Source organism: Triticum urartu, chromosome 4 (assembly GCF_003073215.2).
Source record: "Triticum urartu cultivar G1812 chromosome 4, Tu2.1, whole genome shotgun sequence".
NCBI lineage: Eukaryota > Viridiplantae > Streptophyta > Magnoliopsida > Poales > Poaceae > Triticum > Triticum urartu.
The window spans coordinates 135,836,532-135,853,741 of NC_053025.1; positions in this window are offsets into that span (position 1 = coordinate 135,836,532).

Sequence of the window (17,210 nt, forward strand, 5' to 3'; positions counted from 1 at the left end):
GATGATGGTTATCCCCACGTGAATTCCACTCTAATGATTTTTGCTGACGTTGAGAGCAAAAGTCGATTGGAAGTCATCAACAGAGAAGTGAACATGGTCGCTCCGGCGACACCCAGTTACTTGAAGTGGTCGCAGACTGCCATTACATTCGACCAGTCTGATCATCCAGCGCACATCGCCACCCCTGGGAGGCAAGCACTGGCGGTCGACCTGGTGGTCGAAGGCACTCGACTGACAAAGGTCCTGATGGACGGTGGCAGTGGCCTGAACATACTGTATGCAGAAACGTTGAAGGGAATGGGCATTCCGATGTCCAGACTCAGTGAAAGCCATATGAGTTTCCATGGGGTCATTCCAGGCAAGAAGGCTGCATCCCTCGGTCAGATTGCACTCGACGTGGTTTTCGGTGATTCCAAAAATTACCGCAAAGAAAAGTTGACATTTGAAGTTGTGGATTTCCAGAGTGCTTATCACGCAATTCTGGGCAGGCCAGCTTATGCACGGTTTATGGCTCGACCATGTTACGTGTACCTCAAACTGAAGATGCCTGGTCCCAGAGGGGTGATCACTATCTCTGGCAATCGGAAGAAGGCAGAAGAGTGCTTCCAGAAGGGCTCAAAGATCGCCGATGCCCAGATGGCCGTGGTAGAATTGCAAGAATACCAGAAAAATGCAGATCCGAGTGACTTGTTGCGAGCCAAGAAGCCAGCCACAGATTCAGCATTCCAGTCGTCTGGTGAAACGAAGTCGATTCACATTCACCCGACAGATCCCAATGCTGCTCCGACTCACATTTCAACCTCACTCGACTCCAAATAGGAAGAAGCGCTCATCCAGTTCCTCCATGAGAACTGGGACATCTTTGCATGGAAGCCTTCTGACATGCCGGGTGTTCCCAGGGGACTGGCTGAGCATCGTTTGCTAGTCGACCCGAAGGTGAAACCAGTTAAAGAGCATCTTCGACGGTCCGCCGTCCAGAAAAGAAAGGCAATCGGCGAAGAGGTGGCTCGGCTTTTGGCAGCTGAGTTTATCCGAGAGATTTATCACTCCGAGTGGTTAGCTGAAAGGATCGAGAAGAGGTGTCTAGAGGGGGGGGTGATTAGACACTAAGTGCCAAAAGTTGCAGTTTTTAATATTCTTAAGTTTAAGTGGAGTTTAAGCACAAGTTTAACAAACACAATACATATCAAGCAAGCATGCAATGAGTATATGAGCAGCGGAAAGTAAAGCATGCAACTTGCAAGAATGTAAAGAGAAGGGTTTGGAGTATTCAAACGCAATTGGAGACACGGATGTTTTTGTCATGGTTCCGATAGGTGCTGCTATCGTACATCCACATTGATGGAGACTTCAACCCATGAAGGGTAATGGTTGCGCGAGTCCACGGAGGGCTCCACCCACGAAGGGTCCACGAAGAAGCAACCTTGTCTATTCCATCACGGCCGTCGCCCACGAAGGACTTGCCTCACTAGCGGTAGATCTTCACGAAGTAGGCGATCTCCTTGCCCTTACAAACTCCTTGGTTCAACTCCACAATCTTGTTTGGAGGCTCCCAAGTGACACCTAGCCAATCTAGGAGACACCACTCTCCAAGAAGTAACAAATGGTGTGTTGATGATGAACTCCTTGCTCTTGTGCTTCAAATGATAGTCTCCCCACACTCAACTCTCTCTCACAGGATTTGGATTTGGTGGAAAGAAGATTTTGAGTGGAAAGCAACCTTGGGGAAGGCTAGAGATCAAGATTCATAATGGTTGGAATGGATATCTTGACCTCAACACAAGTGTAGGTGTTTCTCCTCTCAGAAATGTATTGTAAGTGTAGGTATGTTCTGATGGCTCTCTCCACGAATGAAGAGTGGGTGGAGGGGTATATATAGCCTCCACACAAAATCTAACCGTTACACACAATTTGCCAAACTCGGTGGGACCGAATGATTAAACTCGGTCGGACCGATTCAGCAAACCTAGTGACCGTTAGGATTTTTGGTGGGACTGAGATGCAACTTGGTAGGACCGATATGGTTAGGGTTAGGGAATAACGTAATCTCGGTGTGACCGATTACACAAACTCGGTGGGACCAATTTTGGTAATAAGCTAACCAGAGAGTTGGTCAGGCAAACTCGGTGAGACCAATTACACAAACTCGGTGGGACCGATTTTGGTAATAAGCTAACCAGAGAGTTTGCATTGTAATCTCGGTAGTACCGGTTGCTCAAACTCGGTGAGACTGATTTTGGTAATGGACATACACAGAGAGATTACAATCCCATCTCGGTGAGACCGAGATCCCTATCGGTGAAACCGATTTGCTAGGGTTTGTGGCAGTGGCTATGACATCTGAAACTCGGTGGCGCCGGATAGATAGAATCGGTGGGGCCGAGTTTGACTTTTGGTTTAGGTCATATGTGGATGTGGGAAGGTAGTTGAGGGTTTTGGAGCATATCACTAAGCACTTTGAGCAAGCAAGCCATTAAGCAGCACCTCATCCCCTCTTGATAGTATTGGCTTTTCCTATAGACTCAATGTGATCTTGGATCACTAAAATAGAAAATGTAGAGTCTTGATCTTGAAGCTTGAGCCAATCCTTTGTCCTTAGCATCTTGAAGGGGTTCCACATCCTCTAGTCCATGCCACTCCATTGTTGAACTTATTTGAAACATACTAGGTAAAAGTGTTAGTCCAACAAGAGATATGTTGACATTAATTACCAAAACCACCCAGGGAGCAGTTGTGCTTTCAATCTCCCCCTTTTTGGTAATTGATGACAACATACATCAAAGCTTTAGATAAAGATATAGAGAATAGCAAGTAAAGCTTTGGAAAGACATGTAACATGCATAGGCTCCCCCTACATGTATGCAATCATGTGAATATTGAATATAGGAGCATGTGAATGCGTAAACATGACAGAGTAAGCAATGTGTTACATGTATCTTGGCTATGTGCATCAGAGCAAATGATGTGAATGTGAGAAATGTACCTTCATGCTCATGAGTCCTTCTTGCAAACAGTATGTACATCAGCAAGAACTTCTCATTCACATGACTGTGATGCATATACTTACCTTGTGGTCTTGAGTTGGCTTAGGATGGGATGAACCTGCGCAAACAAGGTTAAATACCACAGATACACCTACTGACCAAAGCAAGCAAGAAAAACCACAAGAGAACCAAGACTGGGATGACACGTAGAGTGAGTACTAAGTACCACATTGGATATAGACATGTCCCCAAAGGTAAAGATATGCAATAAAATCAGAGATTTCCTTCCCTTAGATGTCTTGCTCCCTCTGAATCTGCATGGGATATTGGGAGAAGATAGGGAACAGAAAATCAGAGCAACAAAAAGGAACAACAGAGCTTGAGCTAAAGCAAGCAACCAAATATGTCTTTCCCCTCTTAAAGACATGTGACATCTCTCCTCTTGAACACCAAGCATCTGGGGTCTTTGATGATATTACTTTCTCCTAGTTGAGAAACTCTCTCCCCCTAAGTATTCTCTCTTTCTCCCGCTATAGGAAGGATTAAGCTTTGATGTGATCTCTCTCTCCCCCTTTGACATCAATTTCCAAGAAGGTCTCTTCTGGACATGTGATACAAATGGGTTGGTCCTCGAGTCACAGAGCAAAGCAGCATGTCTAATATGATGCTGGTAGAGGACAAGAATCATTGAGTGGAGCTGGAGCAAACAGAAATTAGGAATAAGTGGCAAGTTGGTTTTCCTGTGATGGAATCGGTGACTCCGAGTTGTGTGCTTCGGTTGCACTGAAAGATTTCGGTTGGACCGAAGAGAACAAATCGGTGTGACCAAGTTCATTAGAATGAAACCACTTGTCACCTCAGCTCACTAGACAAGTAAGATCTCACAAGGATATGCAAGGAATTTACTGAAAGATTTGCAATGAATTGGATGCAGAAAATGTAGAACAAAAAAAGGAAAGAAACTAAAAGTTCTAGATGAATTTTTTTTGAAAGGGGAAACAAATATGCAAATGCAAAAGCATGGAGAAACACTAGAGAACTTCATCTAGAAATGGTCAGTGACAAAGTCACCTATGTTAGAGTATATTGACTTAGGAGTCAAGTGAGAGCACTTGATCAGTCATACTCATCGTTTAAGCTCAAAATGGGGTTACCATTTTTTGTTTAAGCATCTTGATGTATTCACATCTTGTCGAGTTGCTTTGACTCATGACTTGGAGTAAAGCTTCTCTAAGATGGAATAACATACCTTGGGTGGTGGTGTTGATCTTGCTCATGTAGTTGAACTTGTGTGGGTTGCTCAAGGTTGATGTAGTTCATCAAGGGTTGGGAGCACCACTTGGAGTTTGAGTTCATCCACCTACATGGGTTAGCTTTGCAAGGAAGAGCACTTGTGTATCCAAAATGACAATCATGAGACTCAACATAGAATTTGCCAAAGGATATGTTTGAATGGTTTCGTGCTTCCTTGTCTTCAACCACCATTGTGTAGAGACTTGGTGATGTAGAAATTGCTCAAGATGTGAGTGTGTGGCAATCTCATAGATTTAGGTTCATCCAAGTACCTACACGGGTTATATAACATGCAAGGTACAAATATATCCAAGACATATGAATAGCATCATAAGAGAAATATCAAGGATTAGTCATAGGCTCATGCCCCGCATGTATCAAATGGAGTTCCTACTCCAAGTTTGAAGCATCAATGATGTTCAATTCACCTATCAACCTGCAAAACACTTTCTCATCAAGTGGTTTAGTGAATATATCCACCAATTGCTTATCGGTGCGAACATGCTTAAGGTTAATGTCCCCTTTGGCAACATGATCTCGAATGAAATGATGACGAACTTCAATATTCTTAGTTCGAGAATGTTGCACGGGATTGTGAGCAATCTTAATAGCACTTTCATTGTCACATAGCAATGGAACATGTTTCACATATATCCCATAATCTTTAAGAGTTTGGGTCATCCAAAGTAATTGAGCGGAACATGAACCAGCGGCAATGTATTCCACTTCCGCGGTAGATAAGGATACTGAGTTTTGTTTCTTGGAAGACCAAGACACAAGAGATCTACCAAGGAATTGACAAGTACCCAAAGTGGATTTTCTATCAACCTTGTCTCCGGCATAGTCCAAATCGGAGTAGCCAACAAGATCAAAAGAGGACCTCTTGGGATACCAAATGCCAAATTTGGTGTATGGATTAGGTATCTCACTATCCTTTTCATAGCCTTAAGATGACACTCTCTAGGAGCAGCTTGATATCGTGCACACATGCACACACTTAGCATAATATCGGGACGAGAGGCACATAGATATAACAATGAACCAATCATAGAGCGATAAACCTTTTGATCAACCGGTTCACCATCTTTGGTCAAATAAAGATGTCCACTAGTAGGCATGGGTGTAGTCATACCTTTGCATTCTTGCATATTGAACTTCTTGAAAAAGTCCTTGGTGTACTTCGTTTGAGAGACAAAGGTACCTTCCTTAGTTTGCTTGATTTGCAAACCGAGAAAGAATTTGAGTTCACTCATCATAGACATCTCAAACTTCTCCGACATTAGCTTTCCAAACTTCTCACTAAAATGAGGGTTAGTTGAACCAAATATGATATCATCAACATAAATTTGGCACACAAATAGTTCTCCATTAACCCTTTTAGTAAAAAGAGTAGAATCAATTTTACCAATTTCAAAGCCTTTTTCAATAAGGAACTTGGTCAAGCATTTATACCATGCTCTAGGAGCTTGTTTAAGACCATAAAGGGATTTGTGAAGTTTGTAAAAATGATTAGGTTTCTTAGGATTGACGAAGCCGGGAGGTTGCTTAACATAAACTTCCTCCTCAATTTTACCATTTAGAAAAGCACTTTTAATGTCCATTTGGTACAAGGTGATATCATGGTGATTAGCATAAGCAAGTAAGATGTGAATGGACTCAAGTCTAGCAACGGGAGCATATGTCTCACCATAGTCCATACCTTCAACTTGTGTGTAGCCTTGGGCGACGAGACGTGCTTTGTTGCGAACCACTTGTCCATCTTCATCTTGCTTGTTGCGAAACACCCATTTGGTACCAATGATGTTGTGGTTGTTGTCGGGCTTCTCGACCAATTTCCACACTTGATTTCTCCCAAAGTTGTGTAGCTCTTCATGCATAGCGTTTATCCAGTCCGGATCCTCCAATGCTTCTTCAACCTTCATAGGTTCAATGCTAGAGATGAATGAGTAATGTTCACAAAAGTTAGCTAAACGAGTTTTAGAGCGAGTGATTCTCCCAGTTTGGATATCATTGTAGATTTTCTCGACGGGATGATCCTTAGCAATTCTTGCTCGAACTCGTGAAAGCTTTTGCTTGGGTCGGGGTGGAACATCCTCTTCATCTTGTGCTTCTTCTTGGCCTTCTTCATTGTTGACGTTGTCGTTCTCTTGTCGTGGTGGAGAAGGAGGTTGTTGATGTTCATCTTGGTGCGCTTCCTCGTTTTCTTCATCTTGGCATGTCCCACTTGTGGACGCTTCCATATCAACTCTTGGTTCACCTTGTCGTGAGGTAGAATCTTCCACTTGGACGGACGAGGTACTCTCCTTCACTTCCGTTGGACGAATCTTGCCAATGGACAAGTCTTGAATTGCTTCTGAAGGGTCTTTGTCTCCTACATCAATTGGCAATTGCTCTACTTGCGAGCCATTAGATTCATCAAACTTCACATCTACCGTCTCTTCAACCTTTCGGGTGAAATTGTTGTAGACACGGTAAGTGTGAGAGTTTGAGCCATAACCAAGTAGGAAACCTTCATGAGATTTAGGAGCAAATTTAGAACGACGATGCTTATCAAGAATGTAGCATTTTGAGCCGAATACTCGAAAGTATCCAACTTGGGATTGTTACCGGTGAGGAGCTCGTATGTCGTCTTGCCGAGTAGCTTGTGAAGATACAAGTGATTTGTTGCATGACAAGCTGTCTCAACCGCTTCCGCCCAAAAGTGCTTTGGCATTTTGTACTCATCAAGCATCGTTCTTGCCATCTCGATAAGAGTCCGGTTCTTCCTTTCAACAACTCCATTTTGTTGAGGTGTGTACGTAGCCGAGAATTCGTGTGAAATCCCTTCTTCGTCAAGAAAGGTGTCCACGTTTGCGTTCTTGAATTCCGTTCTGTTGTCGCTCCGAACCTTCTTGATCTTCACGTCAAACTGATTTTGGGCCTTCCTAGCGAAGTTTTTGAAGATATTTTGGACCTGCGATTTGTCATCAAGAAAGAACACCCATGTAAATCTTGAAAAATCATCAACTATGACTAGACCAAATGAGTTACCACCGAGACTCTTGTAGGCATTTGGACCAAAGAGATCCATGTGAAGTAGCTCGAGTGGTCTTCTTGTGGTCATGATGTTCTTCGCGCGATGACTTCCTCCAACTTGTTTCCCTGCTTGACAAGCACTACAAAGTCTATCTTTGTCAAATATGACATCTTTAACGCCAAGGATATGATTTCCTTTAATGAGTTTGTCAAGGTTTCGCATGCCCACATGGCCTAGCCTTCTATGCCACAACCAGCCTTTAGAAGATTTAGCAATTAAGCAAGTTTTAGGTTGATCCTTTTTAGTGAAATCAACAACGTAAAGATCTCCTCTACGTATACCGGTAAAGACCATTTTATGATTGTCTCTATGAAACACTTGGCAATCTACTTCAGTAAATAGGACATTGAAACCGAAATCAGCAAGTGTAGATACTGAAAGTAAGTTGTAGCCAAGAGATTCAACGAGCATGGCATTTTGTATGGAGCTATCATGTGAGATGGACACCTTACCAAGGCCAACCACCTTACCCTTTGAATTATCACCAAAAGTGACATACTTTCAAGGGCGTCATTTTCAGCAAGCTCATGGAACATGTCTTTATCTCCGGTCATATGATCAGTGCATCCACTATCAAGGACCCATTCCTTTCCTCCAGCCATGTAGCCGCAAAGATTTGCCATAAGACCAAAGTGTCTCATCGCATCATCGAGATCATAGTCACTATCATCATCATCATCATCCTCATCCGAGTATTCATGTTCAACATCATCTTGTGATTGATCAATTCCTAGAGAGGGCAATTCATTAGATAAATGATCATTTCTATAGTTATATTTATGAATTCTAATAGCTCTAGAAATGATATTGCTAATGATTCCAACATCTCCTTTGGCACTCGTAAGATTAGTAAGCTCAAATAAGCAGTCACCAAATTTGGGATCATTGGAACTCATCTTAATCAAAGCAATAGATTTATGGAGGATTTCATCTAGATCTTTCAAGGAGTTATTAGGAAAGAGTTCCTCAAGAAATTTCCATATGGTGTAGGCACACTTAAGAGTAGGCAAACATCTAATCAAGTTTCTAGGCAAGCCCCTAATGATGAGCTCAACAGTTCTCAGATTGCGAATCATGTCAATATCTTCATCTAGGGTAGGGTGCAAAGGATCAACATGAGGTGCACAAGGGCTAGTAATGTACTTGTTCAAATGATATTCATTGAAAATCTCAAGCATTTCATTTTTCCACTCATGAAAATACTCTCCATCAATAATAGGCACTCTATGTCTAAGACACCCCAAAGTAGACACATCCATCTTCCTCCAATGGTGTTTAAACCAAGGCAATGGAGACCAATGCTCTGATACCAATTGAAAGGATCGAGAAGAGGTGTCTAGAGGGGGGTGATTAGACACTAAGTGCCAAAAGTTGCAGTTTTAAATATTCTTAAGTTTAAGTGGAGTTTAAGCACAAGTTTAACAAACACAATACATATCAAGCAAGCATGCAATGAGTATATGAGCAGCGGAAAGTAAAGCATGCAACTTGCAAGAATGTAAAGAGAAGGGTTTGGAGTATTCAAACGCAATTGGAGACACGGATGTTTTTGTCGTGGTTCCGATAGGTGGTGCTATCGTACATCCACATTGATGGAGACTTCAACCCACGGAGGGTAACAGTTGCGCGAGTCCACGGAGGGCTCCACCCACGAAGGGTCCACGAAGAAGCAACCTTGTCTATTCCATCACAGCCGTCGCCCACGAAGGACTTGCCTCACTAGCGGTAGATCTTCACGAAGTAGGCGATCTCCTTGCCCTTACAAACTCCTTGGTTCAACTCCACAATCTTGTCGGAGGCTCCCAAGTGACACCTAGCCAATCTAGGAGACACCACTCTCCAAGAAGTAACAAATGGTGTGTTGATGATGAACTCCTTGCTCTTGTGCTTCAAATGATAGTCTCCCCAACACTCAACTCTCTCTCATAGGATTTGGATTTGGTGGAAAGAAGATTTGAGTGGAAAGCAACTTGGGGAAGGCTAGAGATCAAGATTCATATGGTTGGAATGGAATATCTTGACCTCAACACAAGTGTAGGTGGTTCTCTCTCAGAAAATGTGTATTGGAAGTGTAGGTATGTTCTGATGGCTCTCTCCACAAATGAAGAGTGGGTGGAGGGGTATATATAGCCTCCACACAAAATCTAACCGTTACACACAATTTGCCAAACTCGGTGGGACCGAATGATTAAACTCGGTCGGACCGATTCAGCAAACCTAGTGACCGTTAGGATTTTTGGTGGGACTGAGATGCAACTCGGTAGGACCGATATGGTTAGGGTTAGGGAATAACGTAATCTCGGTGTGACCGATTACACAAACTCGGTGGGACCAATTTTGGTAATAAGCTAACCAGAGAGTTGGTCAGGCAAACTCGGTGAGACCATTCGAGAAACGAGGAGCACGACTGAAGTGGCTATACATACAAATCCATTTACGGATCTAATTACACAAATCGGTGGGACCGATTTTGATAATAAGCTAACCAGAGAGTTTGCATTGTAATCTCGGTAGTACCGATTGCTCAAACTCAGTGAGACCAATTTTGGTAATGGACATACACAGAGAGATTACAGTCCCATCTCGGTGAGACCGAGATCCCTATTGGTGAAACCGATTTGCTAGGGTTTGTGGCAGTGGCTATGACATCTGAAACTCGGTGGCGCCGGATATATAGAATCGGTGGGGCCAAGTTTGACTTTTGGTTTAGGTCATATGTGGATGTGGGAAGGTAGTTGAGGGTTTTGGAGCATATCACTAAGCACTTTGAGCAAGCAAGCCATTAAGCAACACCTCATCCCCTCTTGATAGTATTGGCTTTTCCTATAGACTCAATGTGATCTTGGATCACTAAAATAGAAAATGTAGAGTCTTGATCTTGAAGCTTGAGCCGATCCTTTATCCTTAGCATCTTGAAGGGGTTCCACATCCTCTAGTCCATGCCACTCCATTGTTGAACTTATCTGAAACATACTAGGTAAAAGTGTTAGTGCAACAAGAGATATGTTGACATTAATTACCAAAACCACCCAGGGAGCACTTGTGCTTACATTAGCCAATGTTGTCATGGTCCCAAAGAAAGACGACTCGCTTCATATGTGTATTGATTTCAAGCATATCAGTCGGGCCTGCCTGAAGATCACTTCCCTCTCCCTCGCATCGATCAGATAGTCGAATCGACTGCAGGGTGCGAGCGTTTGTCCTTTTTGGACGCCTACTCCGGGTACCACCAGATCCGTTTGTACGGGCCCGACGAAATAAATACAACTTTTATCACCCCGTTTGGGTGCTTCTGTTATGTCACAATGCCATTTGGTTTGAAGAACGCTGGAGCCACATTCATGAGGATGATTCAGAAGTGCCTGCTCACTCAGATCAGTCGGAATGTGGAAGCATACACGGATGACATTGTGGTCAAGTCACGTAAAGGTTTCGACCTACTGACTGACCTTGCTGAAACCTTTGCCAACCTCATAAGGTATGATATCAAGCTCAATCCATCAAAGTGCACGTTTGGAGTTCTAGGCGGAAAGTTACTCGGTTTTCTTGTTTCCAAACGAGGAATCGATGCTAACCCAGAGAAAGTAGGCGCTATACTCCGAATGAAGCGCCCTGTGTGTGTGCATGATGTCTAGAAGCTTACTGGTTGCTTGGCCGCCCTAAGTCGATTCATTTCTCGCCTTGGAGAAAAGGCTCTGCCTCTTTACCGACTGATGAAGAAATCAGACAAGTTTGAGTGGACCCCAGAAGCTGATGTAGCGTTTGCAGAGCTAAAAGCCCTGCTTTCCACCCAGCCGGTGCTTGCTGCTCCAATCAGCAAAGAGCCTCTACTGCTTTATATAGCAGCCACTGGACAAGTCGTCAGTACAGTACTTACGGTCGAGTGGGAAGAAGAAGGAAAAGCTTATAAGGTTCAACGCCCAGTTTATTATATTTCTGAAGTCCTGACCCCGTCAAAGCAGAGATATCCTCATTATCAGAAGCTTATCTATGGGATTTACATGACCACAAACAAGGTTGCACACTATTTCTCGGATCACTCGGTTACAGTTGTCAGCGACGCTCCATTGTCAGATATTCTGCACAACAGAGATGCAACTGGTCGAGTGGCCAAATGGGCGATTGAACTCCTTCCCTTGGATATCAAGTTTGAGGTAAAGAAAGCTATCAAGTCCCAAGAAATAGCAGATTTCCTCGCCGAGTGGATCGAACAGCAACTGCCGACTCAAGTTCACTCTGAGCACTGGACCATGTTCTTTGACGGATCCAAGATGCTGAACGGTTCTGGTGCTGGAGTAGTTCTGGTATGCCCCCGAGGAGACAAGCTCAGATATGTCCTCCAGATTCACTTTGATTCCTCCAACAATGAAGCAGAATATGAAGCATCCTGTATGGGTTGCGCATGGCCATCTCACTCGGCGTCCGTCGCCTCATGGTCTATGGCGACTCAGATTTGGTAGTTAATCAAGTGATGAAGGAGTGGGACGTCAGAAGCCCAGCCATGACTGGTTACTGCAACGCGGTGAGAAAGCTTGAGAAGAAGTTTGAGGGGTTAGAACTCCACCCCATACCCCGACTGAAAAATCAAGCAGCCGATGATTTGGCAAAGATAGGTTCCAAGAGAGAAGCCATTCCTAGCAATGTGTTTTTGGAGCATATTCACTCGCCGACAGTTCAGGAAGATCCATTTACTGAAGAGCCCCCGCAACCTAAGAGCGCCACAGATCCGACTGAAGTCGAGGTCCCAGCTGTGGTCGACCTGATCATGGAGGTTCTAGCCATTACTCCCGACTGGACGGTGCCCTAGATTGCGTACATCCTTAGGAAAGAACTCCCGGAGGATGAAGAAGAGGCTGGACAGATCGTCCGTCGATCCAAGGCCTTTACTGTGATAAGAGGGCAGCTGTTCAGGGAAAGCGTGACTGGAGTTGGTCAGAAATGCATAACACCAGAAGAAGGTCGAATGATCCTCAATGACATCCACTCGGGGACCTGTGGTCATCATGCGTCCTCTCGGGCCATCGTGGCTAAAGCATACCGAGCTGGATTCTATTGGCCACGAGCAAATGAAATGGCGAAAGATATAGTTGACAGATGTGAAGGCTGCCAGTTTTATCCCGACATGTCTCACAAGCCAGCGTCAGCCCTGAAGACCATCCCCCTCATTTGGCCATTTGCTGTTTGGGGACTGGATATGGTTGGACCACTGAGAACTGGCAGGAGCGGCTTCACTCATGTGCTCATTGCAGTAGACAAGTTTACCAAATGGATCGAAGCTAAACCTATCAAGAACCTTGATTCTAGCACCGCTGTCAGTTTTATCAGAGAATTGACATTCAGATATGGAGTCCCAGACAGCATCATCACGGACAACGGATCGAACTTCGATTTCGACGAGTTCAGAGCTTTCTGCGCCTCTCAGGGCACTCGAGTCGACTATGCTTCTATCGCTCACCCGCAGTCGAACAGACAAGCAGAAAGAGCCAATGGCCTAATTCTCAAAGGACTGAAACCCCGACTGATGCGTGATCTCAAACACGCAGCAGGAGCTTGGGTTGATGAACTTCCGTCGGTTCCGTGGGGTTTGAGGACAACTCCTAATCGGTCGATCGGACGAACTCCTTTCTTCTTAGTCTATGGAGCCGAAGCTGTTTTGCCAAGTGATCTGCTCCACAATGCACCCCGAGTTGAGCTCTTTTCTGAAGAGGAAGCAGAGCAGGCCCGACAAGATTCAGTTAATCTCTTAGAGGAGGAAAGAGAGATGGCCTTGATCCGCTCGACCATTTATCAGCAAGACCTGCGTCGATTCCATGCCAGAAATGTGAGGGGTCGAGCTTTTCAAGAAGGAGACCTGGTTCTTCGAGTGGATCAACAGAAACCACACAAGCTTGCCCCGACCTGGGAGGGCCCCTTCATCATCACAAAAGTTCTCCACAACGGAGCATACCATCTTTACAGTATTGAGCATCAGAAAGACGAGCCACGGGCTTGGAACGCGGAGCTGCTCCGCCCCTTTTATACTTAAGCACTCGTTCGAATAAAATGTAATAAGAAACACCTTTGTAATTTGTTTATCAAAGACAAGAGCTTATGGTCCTATCATTCGATTGTTGTGTTCTTATTCACTTCTGAAATCCCCCAGTGGGTGGCCTTAGTCGCGAATCTGTTTCGCCTAAGCTCGAAAGAAAATCCTACCGAGTGGAGAGCAATCCTCCCACTCGGGGGCTTAGCTGCAGTCCAGCACTCGCCCAAGTTCTCTCACTAGGAGGCTTAGCTGCAGTCCGGTACTCGCCTAAGTTTGAAAAAATCCTACCGAGTGGAGAGCAATCCTCCCACTCAAGGGCTTAGCTGTAGTCCAGCACTCGCCTAAGTTCTCTCACTAGAAGGCTTAGCTGCAGTCCGTTACTCGCTTAAGTTTGAAAAAATCCTACCGAGTGGAGAGCAATCCTCCCACTCGGGGGCTTAGCTGCAGCCCAGCACTCGCCTAAGTTCTCTCACTAGGAGGCTTAGCTGCAGTCTGGTACTCGCCTAAGTTTGAAAAAATCCTACCGAGTGGAGAGCAATCCTCTCACTCAAGGGCTTAGCTGCAGTCCAGCACTCGCATAAGTTCTCTCACTAGGAGACTTAGCTGCGGTCCAGTACTCGCCTAAGTTTGAAAAAATCCTACCGAGTGGATAGCAATCCTCCCACTCGGAGGCTTAGCTGTAGTTCAGCACTCGCCTAAGTTCTCTCACTAGGAGACTTAGCTGTAGTCCAGTACTCGCCTAAGTTTGAAAAAATCCTATCGAGTGGAGAGCAATCCTCCCACTCGGAGGCTTAGCTGCAGTCCAGCACTCGCCTAAGTTCTCTCACTAGGAGACTTAGCTGCAGTCCAGTACTCGCCTAAGTTTGAAAAAATCCTACCGAGTGGAGAGCAATCCTCCCACTCGGAGGCTTAGCTGCAGTCCAGCACTCTCCTAAGTTCTCTCACTAGGAGACTTAGCTGCAGTCCAGTACTCGCCTAAGTTTGAAACATATCCTACCGGGTGGAGAGCAACCCTCCCACTCGGGGGCTTAGCTGCAGTCCAACACTCGCCTAAGTTCTCCCACTAGGAGACTTAGCTGCAGTCCAGTACTCGCCTAAGTTTGAAAAAATCCTACCGAGTGGAGAGCAACCCTCCCACTCGGGGGCTTAGCTGCAGTCCAGCACTCGCCTAAGTTCTCCCACTAGGAGACTTAGCTGCAGTCCAGTACTCGCCTAAGTTTGAAAAAATCCTACCGAGTGGAGAGCAACCCTCCCACTCGGGGGCTTAGCTGCAGTCCAGCACTCGCCTAAGTTCTCCCACTAGGAGACTTAGCTGCAGTCCAGTACTCGCCTAAGTTTGAAAAAATCCTACCGAGTGGAGAGCAACCTCCCACTCAGGGGCTTAGCTGCAGTCCAACACTCACCTAAGTTCTCTCACCAGGAGACTTAGAAACAGTCCAGTACTCACCTAAGTTTGAAACATATCCCTATCCATGGGGACGATGAGGTGCAGGTCCACTGCAACCTTCACCTTCGGTGCTGCGGCACAAGTACAACGTCCGCTCCATCCCTATCCGCAAGGACGATGAGGTGCAGGTCGACTGCAACCTTCTCCTTCGGAGCTGCGGCACAAGTACAACATCCATTCCATCCCCATCCGCAAGGATGACGAGGTGCAGGTCGACTGCAACCTTCTCCTTCGGAGCTACGGCACAAGTACAACATCCGTTCCATCACTACCCGTAAGCATGACGAGGTGCAGGTCGACTGCAACCTTCTCCTTTGGAGCTACGACACAAGTACAACGTTCGCTCCATCCCTATCCGCAAGGACGACGAGGTGCAGGTCGACTGCAACCTTCTCCTTTGGAGCTACGACACAAGTACGACGTCCGCTCCATCCCTATCCGCAAGGACGACGAGGTGCAGGTCGACTGCAACCTTCTCCTTTGGAGCTACGGCACAAGTACAACGTCCGCTCCATCCCTATCCGCAAGGACAACGAGGTGCAGGTCGACTGCAACCTTCTCCTTCGGAGCTACGTCACAAGTACAACGTCCGCTCCATCCCTATCTGCGAGGACGACGAAGCACGAGTCGACTGGAGCTACCCCATCAGAGCTGCGTCTCCTGCACAAAGACTATGCCAAGCAGTGAGCAAAGTCCATTCAAAGGCAAACGCAAGCACATTCGGAGATAAACCAAATTCAGATAAATCCTAAAAGTTCCAAGCAGAAAATCAAAAGTGCTCGGGCATCAAGCCTGAAGGAGTTCAACGGTTACGGCAATCACTCGGCATTCCGAGGAAAATTTAAAGCAGATTCAAGTTTCATAAGTTTGTTCACTTGGCCGGAGGAGAGCTGGCAGGCGCCACAAATGAGTCCAGGTCAATCCCATCAGCGAGCCAAGTGGCGGCAGCAATGAAAGTCTCCATGAAGGACTGGAAGTCATGCTTTTTGGTGTTAGCAACTTTGATCGCAGCCAGCTTGTCTTCACGAGCTTCCTTGCAATGGACTCGCACCAAGGACAACGCCACATCAGCACCACACCGAGCGGAGGATTTCTTCCATTCTTGCACTCGGTCAGGGATCTCGTTCAGTTGAGTCGTCAAGGATTCCAGGTCATTCTGAAGCGTCGCCCCCGGCCAAAGCGATGAGTCGATTCGGGAGACTACCTCCTTCAGGCGCGCGAGGTAGCTTATGGCGCTGGCGATACGGGACTCCAGTCGGAGCACGTTCATTGCAGTTTTGTCGCAGACTGGAGAAGCGATAGGGTCCAGACCTGTCTCGACCCTTCCAGTTTCCTTGTCAAAGTCTTGACAGAATTCTGCAGCAAAAGTTAGTCAATCGACCGACCAAGATCCGATCGCAAGCATCAACACAGTCGGATTAAAAGAAATACCTTCCAGCGTGAGATAAAGCTTCTTGGCAAGAGTCCTCAGATAAACTTCCGTGTCATTCCTCTTGCGGATCGCAGACTCCAGCTTTTCATTCAGGGCGACCTTGTCCTTCTTCAGACTGGTCACTTCGCGGTTAGCTTCATTAAGACAAGATTTCAGTTTGGTCACCTCTTCTTCCAGCGTTCCGATTGAAGCAAGCTTCTGGTTCGCGAGAGCAGTTTTATCTTGAGCTGCTTTTTGCGCGGCGGCGAGGTCCGAGTCGTTCTTCTCCAGAGCCAACTTCATTTTCTCTGCAAAAGAAGCAATCGAATCAAAGAAGAGATCAAAGAAATGTATTGAAAGTCAGTCGACAGTTAGTTACCTTCCATACCAGTGGTTTCGTCTTGAGCTTTCTTCAGATTATGCTAGGCTAATTCCAAGTCGAGGTTGAGTTGCCTCTGCTTCTCCTCAAGCTCAGCAAACTTAAAAAATAAGAGTGCAAGACTTCTGCAGAAGGCAAAAGACGAATCAGTCGATAAGATCAAAGGTTGTTTACTTTCGAGTGAATAAAACCTAAAGAAGTTCGCTTAGACCCCAGCTGACTGCACACAATCGACTGCAGTCTTAGGGGCTACACCCAGCAGGTGCACTTGGCGTGCCCCCGCTGACTAAGACTCAACTCAAAAAAACTGCTCAGACCCCAGCCGACTGCCAGCAGTCGACCGCGGTCTCGGGGACTACACCCAGTGGGTGCACTTGGCGTGCCCCACCGGTTCAGATCCCACTCGCCCAGACCGAGTGGAAGAACGAAACTACTCGACCGGTCCGCCCGAGTCGAGTGTAAGGAGTAAAAAAGAAAGGAAAGAACTCAGACCCCAGTCGACCGCGGGCTCGGGGACTACACCCAGTGGGTGCACTTAGCGTGCCCCCACCGGTTTTGATTCCACTCGCCCAGACCGAGTAGAAGAGCGAAACTA